Here is an 18,576-nt window from a genome sequence, read left to right as displayed (position 1 = left end):
GAAATAGTTTCCAAAACAACAACAAATATATCGTTATGTTTACTGCGAAACAGTGGCCTCTGTGGCCACAGAATTCGACGGGTCACTACTTTCGGAGTAACACCGGCAACTGCTCGTGCTCGCTGGCTTACTCGCTGGCACTCAAAGCAAAGGCAACTCAGAGCGGAGGCAAGCGGAGTTTTCCCAGAGCGTCGTACGTATTCTATTCACTGCTTTTTGTAACCAACAACCACTGATAAAGAAGTAAGGATTTTAACTATCACTGGAGCAGTACTGTTAAAGGAGATTAACTGGAAATTGACAACCCCTGTGCTGTCTGAGGTAAGACAATTCTTCAGAACTGTAATAACTTTATTGTTGCACTGATGTTGCTTCAATTGCTTGTAATCCCGTGAAAAACTCACTGTTTGTGTGTTACCAATGAGAGCTGTATGGCGAGTGAAGCGTCTTGAGTGTTAGTTAGTGTACTGTGTTAGTAATGGAACAACTGGAAATCACGTACTTATGTTGGTTTAGAGCGCTTAGAGTCGTCGAGTGAAGACTACTGTCAACAGCAACTTTTAAAGGTGTTGAACGGCTTCGCTTCCCTCGTCCATTCATGAACTATAAATGCTTTCAGTTCAGTGATGAGATCCCTAATACGGTTAATTTAATATTCAATTGCTTGTTATTTAACATTCATTGTCCAGGTAAAACCACATCATCCCATATAAAGCCAGCCAACCGCATGCAAAATGTTATCGAAGTAGACTGCTGTAGAAACATTTGCTCAGTGTTGGGGAGTATTAAGCTACATGTAGCTGAGCTACGTAGCTTAGCTACATTTTGCTGTAGCTTGTGGTAGCTTAGCTACATTCATATTGGTGTACCTCGTCAAGTAGCTCAGCTACTTTTTGGGTCATTTTTGGTAGCTTAGCTACTCAAGTTACAAGCTACAATTTTGGGCAATAACATGAAATAAATATATTCATTTTGACCATTGGTTGCTGTGTTAATTCTTGAACTAGAACCCCCTTTGAAAAATCAAGGACTGTTCCTTTTTCTGATTGCTTTGAGGGCATGTCAGCTCCTGACAAGCCAACAGCTGCCTCTAATTGTTTTATCCTTTCTTTAATGGGGGAAAATCTGTCTAGAACAGGGGTCTTCAAATGTTGACGATCAAATGTCATCATGTAACAGTTGTTTAGTTATAATGTAGGTGTAGTTATCTCATTATACAAGGGTCTCTTTTTTTTACAGTTAAGATGTGTTAACATTGACGATCAAATGCCATGTATAACACACAGTATCCTCAACAGATCCTCTTTTATTTGTGTAAGTCTCTAAGTCTTTTTTATTTATTTTTATTTTTTTAAACAAAACCGTTGAGAGGCATATTTCAGCTGGCATCGTGGCATGTGACTTTTTTGTAGGTTATTATATTTTGTTTCATATGCACCGCATGTACATTCTCAATTTAACACTGAAAAATAAAAAGTAGCTGAGCTACTTTTTCCATGTAGCTGTAGCTTTACAAGCTACATTTCTCCAGGGGTAGCTATGTAGCTTGATCAAGCTACTGCCATGGTGAGCTACTTGTAGCTTTACAAGCTACGCTTTCAAAGTAACTTCCCCAACACTGCATTTGCTTTTAGGGTTGCTTATGCTTACGGAGTGATAGTGTGCCTTTGCTTGCAAGCTGGGGTGTCTTGCAAAGTTACCGTAAACTAAAACACTCACGTTACGTGCAATCTAGGCGAAGCGCTTTCTTCCTATCCGTGCTCTTGTTGGTAAACAAAAACACATTGATAAGTCAGCCAAGTGTTGTTGTGCACATGAGTCTTTTGATACATTTGCCGAAAATCCCCCCTCGTTAACCTGGCAAACGACTTGTGCCATCGGTCTCCTCACATGAAGATGGATCGCTCACCAAAATGCCAAAGGGCCCTGAGAATGAGGACGAGCTGAAGAGTAAATCGCTTGAACAGATGACTTTTCTTTTTATCTGAATTGGCAGGAGGGGATGTCGGCACTCAGCCCTTTAAATGACAGCCCCCTGGGAACTCTCCAAGTTTCTCTGAGTGAAGGAAAGCTAATTAAAAGGCAAGGCTTTTGTTTTAGCTCTGGTTTCCAACTCTGGACTATTCGAGACGTGCCAAGCTGTCTATAGACACACTGCGAGAAAGTTATTTAAACTACCACTAGCACTTGTTTTTTCCTCAAGTGACAAACCTGCCTATGGTGTGACATTATTCTCCCAATGCAAATGAAGGTGGCAAACGTATTTTTCTGACTTGAGTGACATTATCTTAAACGAGTGATCACCTGTAGGCATATCTGGCATGAGGCAACTTGTTTGAAACAACCTTGTCTACACCATACAAAAGTAAAGACAAAAATATTGTAGATGTAGTTTTGGATCTGAATCTAGCTCTGGTCCATAGCTCTAATGCGTTGATGAATTAGAGCTATGGACCAGCGCTAATCTGAACCTAGCCCCTCTCGGAACCCCCTGGGTCAGCCCAATCCGAACCGAACCGGGCTGACCCGTAGGGTCCCTGTGCGTTACTTTGTTTTCGTATGGGAATGTTGGAACGCAGACATAAATATCCTCGGTAACATCGTGTCTGCGCCGTTTGACGTCTTCTTTTCGTTTGAGTTATTCTGAAGGTGTCAACTTTAAGTACCTATACATACCGCTGCGAATTCTCTTGTGTCGCGGAAGCCGTTAAGTATTTTTAATCTTCGTTTGACCGATTTGGTCGCTTTGATTCTTCTTGTTTATTTACCGTTTATTGTACCGCCTCCCGATGTGCGGTTGGCTTGTGCCGGCTACGTTCCTGCCTCTGATCTGCTCTGTCATAGCTATAGCGCCACTAGCTAGCCAGATAGGCGGTACAATGAGGTGTCAATAAACAAGGAAGGAAGAGAAGAATCAAAGCGACCAAATCGGTCAAACAAATATTAAAAATACTTAACGGCTTCCGCACCACAGGAGATATTCGCAGCGGTATTTATAGGTACTTAAAGTTCACACATTCAGAAGCCCTCAAACGGAAAAAAAGTCCTCAAAGAGCGCAGAAGGACGTATCCGAAGGTGTTTACGTTTATTTATGTGTGCGTACCCGGTGGCAGGGTGGGACCCCATGGTCTGGGTCTAAAAAATATCAGAAACTTCAGTACCATTGGGTTCTGCTTGTAGGGCTAATCTGATTCTGAACCCAGAACAGTCTATGGTCTCCTCTGGGTTGTGGAATGACAGTTGTAGTCAACAAGATGCTTATGGGAGAACTGTTTAATCCGTTCATCTTCATCCTGCTCCACTCTGACCTTGACTCATGGTGTTGTAATACAGGCTTACTTAAGGGTCGTTTATACTTAGTTCCACACCGATCTACAAGCTCACAGTGTGTCACAGCACGGCACATTGTACGTTTGTAGGTCTGCTATTTTCGTTGCGTGACTCGGCACAAGTATAATAAGGCATTAGTTTAGCTTTACACTGTTGCAGTCACTGAAGTTAAAGCCCTGTTTTCTCCCCTGAGCCAACATTTGTGGGATTTTTGGGGCCGCAAAGCAACCACAAAATATCCATCTTAATTATTTTTCTTAAAACAAACAAAATCTACCATTTTGTTGTGATAAGTTTCCAGTGTCTTTAAATTCAGACACACCATTCAAGAAAGGTAGACTCTGCAACCATGCAGCTGGTAAAAGCCACTGTGTCAGTCTGTTCTGTTGGTCCAAAATGTTCAAGCTCAAACTGGGAAAATCATGAATTACTGTACGTGATAGTTCAAACGCATCATGAATTGTAAGACTGTATTTCATGCATACATGATTAAATGTCTTGTTAACATAGATATTTGTAGCTGTGACCATGCAGCTAGTAAATTCACTCAGTTGGTATAGAGGTGCCCACACTTTTTTGACTCAAGAACGCTCTTGAAAACAATATATTGCTTTGTGTGTTTGAGCTGACGGGTGTCCTTAATTCAAATGGCAGATGCCAAAAATAGAAATTTATTATTATTATATATTTTAGGAGCATGTCATGTGGTCTACTTGCACATCCTATGTAATCTACTGGTAGATCGCGATCTACCCTTTTGGCACCCCTGCTGTAGTACAACCAAAATGTCCTAGTGCAAACGGAGCGCTAATCGCATCTTATCGAAAATAAGTATGCTTCCAGTGAATCAACAAATCAGGACCTACCAGCAATATTCAATGCAACAGGGAATGAGATATTGCATTGTTCATGGTACTGATGCATCCCTGGTATGAACTATAATGAAATGCAAATACACCCCTATATGTGTCATGTTTCCCTTGGAACCAGGTCATAGTAGAGAGGAGAGAAACTCAGGGACAGGAGGCCCTACATGCCACACTTCTGTAGACTAAACAAGATGTCAAAGGCTACATTCCCATCTCTAAATCTACACAGCAGTATCTGTACTATGGACAAGATTGTAAGGCAGCAATGTAACGGCACCCATCTCTTCATTTTGTACTGTACAGTACATTCCTACGTTCATTGCACTTGGCAAATGGCAACAATGCAGTTCAGCAGTTTTTATTTATTTCATCCCATTTACCATTTCAAGTTGTCACTCCTGCAAGCGGTATTACTCATTTAACTGACCCAGAATCCACATACAATATATATTGGGTCAATGTGTCAGCAGTGTTTCAGGAGGTAGTAGATCTGGGAAATGGACAGTCCCCGGTTTGATTCCTGGCTTTATTCTGTCAAAGTGTCCTTGAGCAAGGCAATGAACCTCTTACCGCTCCCAGAGTGCTGAAGTGGCTGAGCGCTGTTCCCAATAGTCTGTCAAAGGCAGAGAACGCATGTCCCCATGGGGATCAATACAAGTTACCTAATACTTTAATTGCAATTTGTTCATAGATAGGCAGCAGGGCCCCGAACCTTTCACTGTCACATTCTTTTTTTGAGGGGCGCTAGCCCCTCCTATGCGCAGCTTTGTGTGTTTTTGTTAATTGAGCAATTCAGCTATATTACATTTGACTCAAATGTAAAGCTCTCTGGATAAGTTAATACATAAAATGATTTGAACCTCAAATTATTCAAGGTATTAAGTTACCCATTTAGACCTGAGGCCGATTATAAAAACGCCTTCTAAAACCTAACCTAAGGTTTTCTGAAAACCTTCAAATTCATATATATATATATATATATATATATATATATAAAAAAAAAGATGTTGCTATATGAGACACAGAGGTAGCTCCCGTCATGAAAGGTTTAACAACTAACAACATATAGGTTACACCAGGATTATGTTATCCAGGGAGACTTGCAATAATAGAATGTATTCCTAGTAGCAGTAACGGTAGCATCAAGGTAAAGAAATCAGATCCAGGGAAAACTGGGTGAAAGAAAAGCAAACAAACTGGGAGATCGGGTGTAAATCACCCTGGTTGCTGTGGTAACCAAGCCTAACGCTTTAGCTACTACACATCCAGCTTGCCTTAATTGTCAGACTCATGGACATTATTTTAAAAGGAGAGGAGGAGTTGCAACAACACATTGTTGATTCTTCTCTTGAGCTGAGTTGACTTACTCTGGTGGCCCACAGAGCGCTGTGTAGTGATGGCTTTTTCTGTGTGACAGGAGTAGATTTAAAGAGGCAATGCCAGCCGGGGAATAGAGCTGTTCTCACTTCCACCAAACTGACTATGACATTCATACAGAATTGGCAGCAAGCCAGAGACGCAACAAGTCCGCCAGCCAGCGAGTCAGCTTGCTAGTCAGTCTGGGAGTTAGTCAAGTGTGTTTATGCTTCAACCAGTCAAATAGTCACCCAGTCCGTTAGCTATTCAGGCAGCCAACTACTGGTCATTATTCATCAGCACTGAGTTTGGACCTGTAGCCTCAGAGGACTTTAATGGATTACTATGTTTAACTGTGTTCACAGCTTTGTAGGTTTTGCTGAGTTAAGGAATCTGCTATTAGCAGCAGGTGCAGAAATGGTTTTGACAAGAGGTTCAGCTCAGCACATGATTGTTTAAAATCACGAAGTTACACTACTACCACCAGTTAGAAATAAGGCAGATCTGACATATGGGACCAGGGACAGTCTGCCGTGTTTAAGATGTGTCAACAAAAGCAAAGTTGTTGATATAATTGTTGATATAATTACATCTTCCTGAATCATGCAGAAACTTTCATATACTGTTTCCTTTAACTATAACTAGTATACACAAAGATTGTACAGTATGTTTGTGTATAGTTCACATGATGGACCACAATGGAAACAAGCTTTGTCTTTTTCTGTATAGTCCATTTGGCTGCCAATAAACTGCCAATAAAGCTGTCTGTCTGTATCTAACTATAGTATCTTTATATCTAACTATAGTATCTAACTATAGTATCTATCTATGGTCATTTTATCATTCTATTTCTGCACAGAAATCAAGCTTTTTCTTACTGAATCTGCATAGTAATTTGCATGTGCACCTAAAACTTGAAGTGGCTGGTTGGAACATTGGTCGGTTTATATAAAGAATAATGGTTGGTGGTTAAGATACTTGTCTGCATCCTAGCTGAAATGTGTTCTTAAATATCTGGTGAAATGTTTGTAAAGGTTTTAAAGTAAAATATTGCAGTGCAGAAAATTAGGCTGGTATATACTTGCACTGGTGCACACAGGGAGCACATGTCAAGCTTGAATTTTGATTCAGTGCATTTGATAAGTCTTAAAAATTAGTTGAAATCAGACATGTAGATGTTATGCATGGAACATTGAGTGTCCAGTCAATGCAAGTCTTCCTCTGCCTCATTAGATTGAATGTGTATTTTAGTGATGCTGTCATCCTGAGTGAATTCTAATGACTGAATAAGCTCAAATAACATTAGAAAAAATCAACATGACATAGTTCGTACAATGGCCAGAGCCACAGTGTCTTGGCAATATATGTAACAATTCAAAGTATTCTCATTGCCTGTCTTCAACAAGCCATGGTCACTCAGTGTGAAATTGTTAATGTCACTGGGTCTGTACTCAGGAGTACTAGGTCTGTGCCGTCAAAGAAGGCCGTCTGAAGTGCCATGCAGCCATCTGTCAGGCTACCTGACACCAACACTGAGGGCTGAGGCTGCACTCCAACTGGCTACACTCCAACTGGAGACTAGTACTCACATAGTCTCTGGCAATTGATGACTGATGAAACCCATATTACATATTTCTGTAGCAAAGTGTAAAATCAACAAATATGGTTGATTTATTTTTTCTTTGACCTCATCTGGTGACTCGAGGTTGTATAAGCTCATTAGGCTGGTAAAAAAAATAATAAAAACAGAGCTATTTCAATGTGAGTAATTAATCCTTGTCAGTTAATGACTGCTTTGTTGCCGTTTGGATGTGCTGTTTCTGTGTCCTTAATTGTGCTGTCAACACAATTTCCAAGACAAATTTACATTCTGGGACTAAATTAAAGTGTATTGTACCTCATCTTAAACAAACAAACTAAGCTTCCCTGTATCACTGTTGCCAAGGGAAAACTCTTAAGACTAGTCCTGGTACCATGGCCTTCCTTACCTTTACCAGCATATGATTTGTTTTTGTTCTTGAAAATCCTTTCCAAATCCAAATTGACACTAGTGATATAATATTTCACACAAAGTGATATAATATTGCTATCCATTGTCTATCGATCTATTGTCATCCGAAGGAATTTGACTTCCATCGAATCCATCCTCTCTTTTCTGGGTCAAGAACAATATCTGCTGCTGAGCTCTTCAATATTTCACAATGTACCAGTGTTTGTTTATCAAAGGAGTCTGCTGGGACTTTGCTCTGGCTTGGCTTAATTTGTTATGTGCTGTCGTGACTCGTGACCGTTCATCAGCACACATCGTATCCAGTGAAAATATAGAAATTATTGATGATGGAGATTTGTTTTATAAGTTGATAGGAAAGCGTCAAAATGGGCTTAAATCTTTGTTTGCTGCTGCATTTGATTCTGGAATCCATTGCATGTATCTGTTTACTTTTTACTGCCAGACACTATTTTGGGATATTAAAACAGGTTTGTGGCATGGTTGCGATTGCACACCATCACACACAACATAATTGTTGAAATGGTGCCGTGGTATGCGCATGACATCATCATCATACCAGGAAGTTATGCAGGAATGCCTACCGAGTGGCAAAAAAAAGAATTTCTGGCCTTGACAGCCCATACATCCAAACAGAAAAGTCTGTGATTGCATTAAGCAATGTTAACTGATGTTAAACTCACTTTGCCACTCGATTTGCCACTCACTTTATGCATGCGCATACACTCTTTAACGAATTTAACAGAATTACTAACCCTATCCCTAACCACACGGGAAGCCATGCAGTTGGAGTAATGGTATATGTGGGAATTATGGGCAGTCCCAGACGACGCTAGAACCAGAAGTGAATTCCTCATTCATTTTCCTCATAGACTTTTCAAAAAGTTTTTATTTAAAGACAATTACGCCACGGACAAAGCCAACTCGAGTTGTGACACTGTTTTTTGCTGATCAAATAATGTAAGACGAAAAACAAAACAAAATGTGTTGTAACCTGCCATGTTTTTCTTCTTACAAATTATTTGATCGGCCCAAAACATTGTGTTTACTGTCATGATGTGTCACAACTCGAGTTATACTTTATATAAATACTTTTTGAAAAGTCTATGATGAAAATGAACGGGGAATTCACTTCTGGTCCTCGCGGGGGCGGGACTGCGACGCTCTATATCTGCATAGTCTCTATAAGTTACCCTTTCAGCTAAAGTTTAAAACAAGAAGGACCTTCAAACTGCATGAAGCAGGTGAAGTGCTGCAATGTTCGTAGATGTTTTAGTCGATCTTGTTCAACCGACTGCTTTGTGTCATTTGCAACAAAGTTTGAGATGTTTCCAACTTCCCCAGTTTCCATCCGGCTAACCAGCTGATGACTAACTCTTCTCGATAGGTAGGTGTGTGCATGTTTGTGTTTGTATGAAGGAACACAATGCACATTGAGGGGCCTTGTGTAAGTGGCTGCAGCAACATGCACAGCACCCGCCCAGAGATAGACGGGTGGTGCAGGAAAGCACCAGGTTTGTTGTCATGAACTTGTGCAGAAAGCCAAACAAAAGAGCTGTATGTAACCCTACTGTAACAATGGTTTATTGTCAGTATTCTGAACTGGTTATGGACACTACTACACCCTATTGGAGAGACTATTTCTCTTTAGTTCAGTCAATTTTGTGGAAATACCCAAGCAAAGTACAAGGACAAGTCTTAGCTGTACTGTGTATACACTGTGTAAGTGTATATGGTATGCTATAATAAATAAGTTAGTCACACAGAAGTCACATATTTAATGTTTTTCTATCCATCATATTTTTAAGCAATCGTTTTGAGCCAACCAACACATTATGACTTCAGACAGTATTTGGAGTTTTGTGTAAAAATGAGGTCTCCACTATTTGAACAAAGACACAACACAAAATTGAAAGATTAGATAATTGAAGTAGTTACTTAACAGAAAATTTGATTTGTTTTTAATTGAAGCTGTTTATTCTTATGCACATCCTGTTCCTACTGTATGTTATGAGTGGAGGGTTGAGCAATATTTACTCAACCCTGTGGCAACCTGCACGCTTGTAACTTCATCTGAATCTGTTGATACAAAACATACTACGTCAATCATTTCAGCAAATACACAAAATAATCTTTGTGGCCCATTCAGGCTGTTCTGTGTGGATGACTCATCGAACTCCTCATCTTGTGGTGAGCTATGAATTAGTCTGACATTTCTTTCTATCAAACTGCAGTGCTAGACTGGTCTTGTGTGTTGGTGGCATGTAACTAACACTACAGTGCCAATACTTGTGTAGCTCAATGGCTTGTAGTATAGCACTACAAAATCAAGTAGAAAATCCAGCACATGCCTTCAAAATAGCATGTGCATTACCCATAACAATTTTTTTCACTATGATTGTTTCAGGAGGAGGAGGGGGGGGGGGGGTAGATTACTGATTGACACTACTCCAAAACCAAGCATTTCAACTTTTCATATATACGTAACTCAACTCTAAGCCAATCAGAAACGTAGCTGTTATTAACATTTTAACACTCCACATGATGCACAGTTGCACACCTTTAGTCTTAACGGTTGTTTGTGTGCATGTCTCATGTTTTAAATGTATTTGAGCAGGTGGTTTAGTTCCAGTGCCAGCTATGAATAAAATCTCAGAAATAGCTCAGTTGGGTAAGCACCTGGTTGCACCATCAGCACCTGCACTGTGAAACTAGGTTTAATCCCTGTTGGGGGACAATGTTATTTGAGGCTGCGTCTCCAAGTCTTTGGAGAGACTGTCCTGCAACCGGAGAGTCAAAAACATTTATCTCATGTTTTTCTTTCCAGAGCAACATGCAGGTGGTTAACAGGTACAAGGTAGTAGTTTGTTGCTCCAGGACACTTTGACAGGACACCTGGCTGTTGATTGATACTCCTTGTTCAGGGCAAACCTGTCATCTTCATGTAGTAAGGCTGCCTCTTCAGCCACCCCCTGCCACCCTGTGTGGCTTAAAGAATGCCAGTTGCTGGAGCCAATCACAACAGGATTCCATTCCAAGACAAGTCTCTCTAACCAAGTGTCACCCTGCTGTCCCAGTCTTAAGGTTGAAATGCTATGTTGGTATGCTCAATTCCTTTTACTTGAAGGTGACCTGGGTAAGGTGCATGCGTGGGTGCATTCAGGCTAGGCTGTTGTCAGGGTACACACATTAAGAGCTCTCTCCTGTGTGATTGTGATACAAAGTTGGTGTGAAAAATAAATCCCAGGCTTTGATGCTGGCTCAGCAGTAGGAGGAGCGATGACCTCATCCGCCTTGGTTTTTCAGTGGCGTAGATAAAGGGAAGATTAGCTTCAGTTTGTGAATGCTTTCTCCCCATCTATGCGGAAACGACATCTGAATAGGAACCTTCCCTGGGGGCCTTGTGCCTCTGCCCTGCCTCTTCTGTGTTACTGATCTAATTATTTAATCAAACAGGAAGTGGTCACATCAAGTGTTGCCAGGGGAGGGGAAGGGGCTTGGGGAAGTCGAGCATTTTATGATGACGTAAATAAATAGTTTCTGAACATCTGAATGAACATCCAGCCGGAATCTGGCACAACACGTCTTCTTCCTTCGTTTCTAACCGTCTTATTTCACTAGTTTAGTTACATCAGCACATTTATATTTAACAACGGTGCTTTTAGAGTAGCACACAAAATGTCATTATGAAGTGGATACAGGAAACCGTCAATTAGAAAGAAACTAAAGAGAAATACATGTTTGTGGAAATTGAGGTTGGGAAGCAGATGTGCTTGCTTTAGCAAAGGTATGTTATTTGACCTTGAGGGATATCTTTGCTAACTTAATTGCGTTTAATTTGTGACTACATCACATCCTGTGATGTCAGTTCTTAGATAAATTGCAGGCTGTATGCAGTTTGTTAGGGGCCCGTTATGTACTGATGTGGTGGGCTGGTGCCTGGTGGCAGACTGATGACGGTCCCCTCCAGGTAACTACGCAATATTAAAGTATCAGTTGATCTTAGAGAGGCACATTTTTGGACTGCATATTAATGCTGTAGAGTTCAACTTGAAACTTCTCCCATTAGGATCATGTATATTTATCAGATCTTTGTGTGTCAAAAGGGTAATGCAGAGTTATTACTTTTACTATTACTGTTAGTTGCTATTGTCAAGTACTACATACTGTACAATGACCTTGTTTACTGTTCATTGAAACAATATTAATGCAATGGAACTAGTCCATACCCAGGGAATATGTGCACCCAATGAAACTAGTCCATACCCAGGGAATATGTGCACCCAATGAAACTAGTCCATACCCAGGGAATATGTGGCACTCAAACTATGTGCAATAATGGGCACGTGGGACCAACTGGCACAACAGATCCCACAGCCTGCCTAAAAAAAATCTAATAAACACTTAAAAAATATGCTTCAATTAATTTTAAAAGAGCCTTTCACCTATTTTAAACCTTATCTTCATATAATTAGTCATCACTAATGCTCATTATATGCCACCATTTCTGTCTACCGGTAGTTATTGGAAACTATAGTCTTTCTCTTCCTGGAAAGTTACACTGAAATAGAAGCCATTTTGTACTTCAATGTATCTATTTCTGGACAGAATATTATTTATTGAATGAACTATTCCGTGTCATCGTGGCACCTCCAAACCTGATGTATTGTAAAAGTTCTTCAACCAGATGTTTGGTTCATCCTGTTATCTATAATATTATTGTTACCATACAGATATTTAGATTTAGATATTTAGATACATTTATTGTATACATGACCAGTAATATTTGTGTTTAAAATCCCTATTCATCACAATACATACAGTATAACAGGGAAAGCATACGTTTTGTTCAGTTCATATACAGTCCATCTGGACCTGGTCTAGTATTTAGTAAACATGCAAATATTTTGAGTACAGCTTTATTTGTGTTGTGAGCACCACATGTATTATGCTTTATGCTGGCTAACCCTAGATGTAAAATCCATGTTCATCGCATTTGCAACACACGCAACATAAGGTATTTGTCACCCAGTGTGTACTTAGTTTACATTGAGGTCGCTTCCATTTCTTGGCTCTTGCCCCAGAGACCAGCTTGAGTCTTTTTTGAAGAGATTCACTCCTGTCTTATGTTGGACTATGGAGTCGGATCGGGTCAGAAATATATAATTCATTCTGTGTGTATTTGATCACTGTGTGCATTAACTCCTCATGTATAACTAAGATGGCTGGGCGTATTGTGGTATAGCCGTTTTCTGTAGTGAATTGAATAAAAATACTCAAACAAACATTTCTTCTATTTAAAAGGGGAGTGGGTATTCCACTCCCATATGGTATATTTTGTATCTGTTTAGATGGGCAGGAGCGGGATATGGTGTAGGGGAGGGACAGGAAGAAGGAATCCGTTCGGTTCAGTCCCAGAGGTCTTTTTAATCACTACACCATCAATGGGGAATAAGACGGAACACTTACTTGAATCATTCATTCCCTTATGTGTGTGAAGGAAATATTAGTTTTTGCTGGCCAGTGAACACGTAAAGCACAATTCACTGTACAACAGTAAAAGTTAAATATAACATGGCATGCAGTGAATTACAATTACGCTGTGGGAATATTTTAAAGGGCACTACGCTGGGGAAATGAAACATTATCACCCCCGGCTGCTGTAACATGTCGACATAAGAGTGCTTTTGACAGTTAACATTCAAATCTGTGACATTTGTGTTATCGGTGTGTTATCAGATCCCACCTCCCTAGACGGAATTCCCAGGAGAGACCGTTGATGCAAAATAGATCCCACATGATTTTCAACATTGCTTCTATATTTGTGTAGGTCAACGATTCCATGCTATAACAGTGTTATAGCATGGAAGACACTGAGTGTGTTTGTTGAAATGCCAGCAAAGTGTATCTGAAGTGTAAGATCTGAAACTATGAGCCTTATACTGCCTATTTTATATTTATATTTTTGGCATTTTTATGTTTTATTTCAGATACCGTGACATGCGCTGAAGTGCATTCGGTCAGATTGGACCTCGGATCAGCTGTGAGGACTATAGCCTTATTTTTATGGTAAGTACTTTGACTCTGTAATACTTGGTGGCTGTGAAATAGTCCTGATTTGGTGGCTGTGAAATAGTCCTTATTTGCTGTTTTTACAGCAACATGGCAAACTTGATTTAAGAGAATATGAATCGGGTTGATGGGGCTCAGGCCAGGCCTGTGCTTCAACATGCATCATCATGGTTACAGTATGTCGTTTTGCTTACAGACAAGGACAGGACACATGGCTGGATTGAAGTTTCTATAATTATTACTTTATTACTTTTATTATTTCGTAACTATTCCACAATCTCCGAATGCTATATGGAGTCTGGAACTACACCTCCCGAAATCTGAGTAAGGAAGCTGTCATTTCCGTTCACGAAAATATATTTAAAAATATCTTTACATTTTATTTTCGTATTTCCATTTCTGCTAAGCAGCAAGCTATATTTGCTTTGATGATTTCTATGTGTATAGAATAGTATAGTATATAGGCTCCACTTTACTCATGATGATAGAGCTTCCGTTGCTCCTGATTGTATGACGGAAGCAATTTCAAAATGGGAGAAATCTGGCAACAGGAGTCCACTCACTGGTAGTGGTAAAGTAGTAAGCCTTGCTGAGCCATGAGGCCCATAGGGCAGGAGCCTATCTCCTGTTTCTGTAGCGTGAGGCAGCTTGATGTACAAGTACACCCCCTGGACATGACGCTAGTATGTCACAGGGTGACGTAATCTCTGCTGCTGATGACGCCCATGACCACTGGCTGGTAGTGGTAGGAAACGTAATCTCTGCTGCTGATGAGAGACCACTCAGTGTGCCCATTAACCTGCTGACCTCTCGCCGGAAAGTTATCAATGCCTCATTACAGCTGTTAGAGGTCAGCTTGACCCATGTGTAGTTCAGTGATTAGAGCATGGCATTAACAGCACTAGGGTTAAGGGTTAGAGCCAGCAGGGGTCTAATGTGTAATCTCCACTCCACGCAAAACAGAATTTCTGGCACTGAAACACAATTGATTATGATAATAATATCAACAACGACACTCAAGTCTACTTAATTCATAGAGAACCTTTCAAAACCCAGTGTGCCACATGGAGTGTGCCACATGGATCCAAAATGCCTTCCACAGTGTGTCGGTCCCCAGTTCAACTCCCGGCCGACTGGACCGCTTGCTGTACGTCTTTTCCCAGCTCTCTGTCCACACAAAGCATACAATTTACAATAAGTAAAATGGAAAGAAAACGATTACATAGTGCAAGGAGCAATAAATGTGTAGAAGAATACAGGTTATTGTGCTGATGAAGTGCTGTAAATACAAACACAACTAAAAGAAACACAACAAATAATATAGGAACTGAAAATGCAGTATATAGAAAATCTCAAATTCAAGACCAGGATTAAAGGCAATCTTGCCAAATTATACTGTGTATGTGTAACACCAACATGTTCACATTTATAGTTCCTGGGCAAGCATGCCGTGGTTTTTCAAGGAACACAGGCAGTCATTAGGCTGGAGATGGCGGAGGTTGGCCAGGGTTAATTTGTATTATTGAGCAATCGCTCAGCACTCTTCTCTTCTAGCTTAATTAGACTGAGATTTAATGTAGTAGATGAAGCATCTGACTACTGACCAGATGAAATTACCCCACTGCAACAAATAACCATCTTAATTTATCTTCATTCACCCATCAATTCAGGATAGACTTGATATACTCCAAGCTAATTTCACTTCAACTCATCCTATCTCAGGAATGTTGTAGATAAAAAATTGTATTGATAAAAAGACAACAAAACAGACAATTAAAAAAAACAAAGCAAGGGACAAAAAAAGGAAACCAAACTAAAACAAGGCTGCATTTTTCACATTACAGGATACATTGTAATCCTTATACATTATCGATAGGCTGAAAGAAGGCTGAAATAACTTTTCAAAGTGGTGTGGTCTTAAATATTTTAATTAGATTATTCCTCTGTATTTGTCCACTTATGACAAATATATTATCAATTACTTAGAGAAAAATTGGATGTGAGGAGGACATTATTATTATCTTCTGTCCTCAATATTTGGGGTGGCTGCTGGCCATAGCTGAATGGAGAGAGAGCCTGCATGAGAAGCCAAAGGTCTCAGGTTCGATTCTAGGCCACAGCAACACTCAAGTGTACCTGAGGCAGAGCAAGTGTGTTCTTTGGCCTACTGGGAGTGTGCATGCAATGTTTGATGTTGAACAGTTCGGGATTCGTTTTGCATAGACGGACGGACACTCAGACATGTATATATACATGGACAGGCTGTTTGCCTGGAGGAGATAATCATCAGTATTCATTTTATTTGGTGCACAAATGGAACCAAATGGACCTGTTCCAATTGTGTAGTAACCCTAACCCTGTCTAGAGTCAAATGAACACTAAGGATTTTGTGTATGTGCATGACTGCGTGTGAGTGTGAGAGAGCTTTATGAAGAAAATTATTCCTAATTACACTGGTGACTGAGCCTGTGATCTGTGCTTGTCAGGAAATGCATTAACCCTTGTCTGAGAGCCAAGGAACGTAATGAAAGGAAGGGACGTGAGTCACGTGACTGGACGCCGGGCATGCGCCATGCCGCTCATGGGTAGCAATTACCACGCACCGGAAGTTCCATGAAATACATGGCAGTGAATGGAGCCATCTGGACCAGCCCATGAACAAACGCTATTTATGAACGATTGCGACCTTTGTCATATAATCGGTTCAGGAATATAAAAGAAGACGTATCACAGGTTGTTTTCTAATCACTTGCTTTTGATGTGCACAGTAGGCCTACATCATTTTATTGAGGCAGGTATCATTTCTGTCTCGGATGTTTTGTATCTCGAGATTTGGTTGCCAGACAGGAAACAGTGGACAGTCTCGCGATATGTTCAGAAACGTACTTTGTGCTCTTTAGATACCTCTATACAATTACACAGTGTACACATCAAAAAGCAACACTGCAGACAATTAATGTTATATTTATTAATTATAATAATTATATGTCTTATTTTCCTGAACGGTCTCAATCATTCAGAAATAGTGTTTGTTCATATGCTTTTGCTTTTCCACTCGGCTACATTGACTCCAATGTATTCCGGCTGTTTCGGCTGCAGTTTGCACCCAGTGCGACGAATCTGCCGGCTGGAATTGCAGGTTAGAGAAAATGATGTTGGCGACCTTTCTTCATAAGCTTCCTTGCTGAGAGCTAGGAAGTTGTTGCTCTGCTCAGTGTCTGTTGTTCTCCAATCTACTTTAGTGTCGTTGCCTCTAGTTAACCACAGTCTTGTTCTTGCTCACCTTTATTATATAGTATAGTATTAGCAACCCCAAAAGTTTGCAATGTTTCCCATTCTACAGTTCCCGCGGCTTCATCGATTTGGGAATGATTTGCTTGTATTTTGCGAATTTATTCTAATGAAAGACATTTACCATGTTTTCACAACAGTACCAGCAAATCAATCATTTGATACTAACTGTATGGTGGAGATGTTAAGGTTTACAAGGAGCGCAAGCAATCTGCCTATCCACTATGTCTGGGAACCGTGTCTAAAAGTATAAAAACTTCACAGCACACTGGAGTCAGAGCCTCAATGCACCGAAAGATTGCTAGATACAGCACCTGGAACTGGAATAAGATATTTTGTAAAAGTTTTGAGAATGAGTCGATGAAGTTTGATCATGCCGTCAAATCAAGAGATTGTACATTTTTTGTAGCATATTGGTTCAAATTATTGCGACAACAGGTCACATTTACTATGAAATCATGCATTTCCAGTCAGTCAACCCCCGGGCATATACGGTATGTTATATGGTCATGCCTCGTGACATCACGTGACATCAGGGATGGAGATCCCTCATCAATATTAATATATGGGAATCTACGATGTCTCCCTTTTGACTGATACCTGTCCATTTTAACTCTAGACAGGCCTGCCCCAAAGTTATTAGTGCAGCCGCGCCCGGCAGCCGGCGAAAATTTGAGTTCTCAACAGGCCAGAAAATTTGGCATTTATCAAGACCCGAGTATCAATACGCTTTTGGCTTGTAGATCTGCTGCAAGCGGAATAACCGTCCTCTTCCAACCAACACATGTGGTGCTTGTTGCCCAGAAAGACTCTTTTATAATCCAATTCATAATACGTTTGGGAAACTCAAAACTCTCTCCCTGCCATAGAGTTTTTTTTCTTTTTTTTTAAGATATCTTTTTGCGGCTTACGCCTTTTATTGGTTTTTTGAAGGGACAGACAGTAGGCTGACAGGAAACGGGAGAGAGATGGGTAAAGGCCGTGTCGGGCTCGGGAGTCGAACCCGCGGCACACTGCGACTGGATTACCAGTCGCATGCCCAGACGGTTACGCCACCGCCTGGGCAGCCATAGAGTTCTAATAATAATTAAATTCTTACTGGTTATAATGATGCAGCCTTGCTGGCATAAGTTCATAAGTTCAACCCAGTGCAAACACCATTTGAGCGGGTAGACTTACTTATTATTAGTGTAGATAAAATATTGCATAGGAAGAGTTTAAGCCTGGGAAATCACTGTCATTAAATTAATTTAATTGTTTCAAAAAAGTGCAGGGTTGTGCGCGCTGCCCAGTGCCGACTGATCCTTCTGAATCAGCAATCACTGTTGGGAGGTTAACTTGCTATAGTCAGCTCAGGCAGTAACTCATTCTGTCACACGTCAGGCGCCGTTAGACTTGACAAGTAAGCATTTAATCCAGATCAGCGTCTTAGATACGTTACAGCCAGATAATCTGCTACATTTACATTTCAGCTGTGTAGTTGATGCTCTAATCTTGAGAAAAATTACTTGTTTCCAGGAAGGGGCTTCAAATTGTTTCATTCAGGGACATATTGAAAGTGTAGGGGTCAAACTTGTGACTATGCAATATCAGTTTAACATATTTACTGTACTGACCTTGGCAGTTGTTCAAAATATAATACTAATTTA

At 40.4% G+C, this 18,576-nt stretch overlaps 1 protein-coding gene across 2 annotated transcripts in view; it reads left to right on the top strand.

Annotated features, from left to right (window-relative positions):
• The first annotated feature begins 111 nt into the window (after positions 1-111).
• Positions 112-18,576, top strand: part of sipa1l2 (signal-induced proliferation-associated 1 like 2) — an 87,114-nt gene continuing 68,649 nt past the window's right edge. For both annotated transcript variants that reach the window (XM_080759577.1, XM_080759576.1), the window contains exons 1-2: positions 112-321; positions 13,555-13,633. The gene's annotated coding sequence lies outside the window, so the exon portion shown is untranslated. The remainder of the gene's footprint in view (positions 322-13,554; positions 13,634-18,576) is intronic.

Source organism: Protomyctophum bolini, assembly GCF_963924005.1.
Source record: "Protomyctophum bolini genome assembly, chromosome: 3".
Lineage (NCBI taxonomy): Eukaryota > Metazoa > Chordata > Actinopteri > Myctophiformes > Myctophidae > Protomyctophum > Protomyctophum bolini.
The sequence above is the reverse complement of the archived record's forward strand: the minus strand, read 5'-3'. Positions and strand labels throughout refer to the sequence as shown.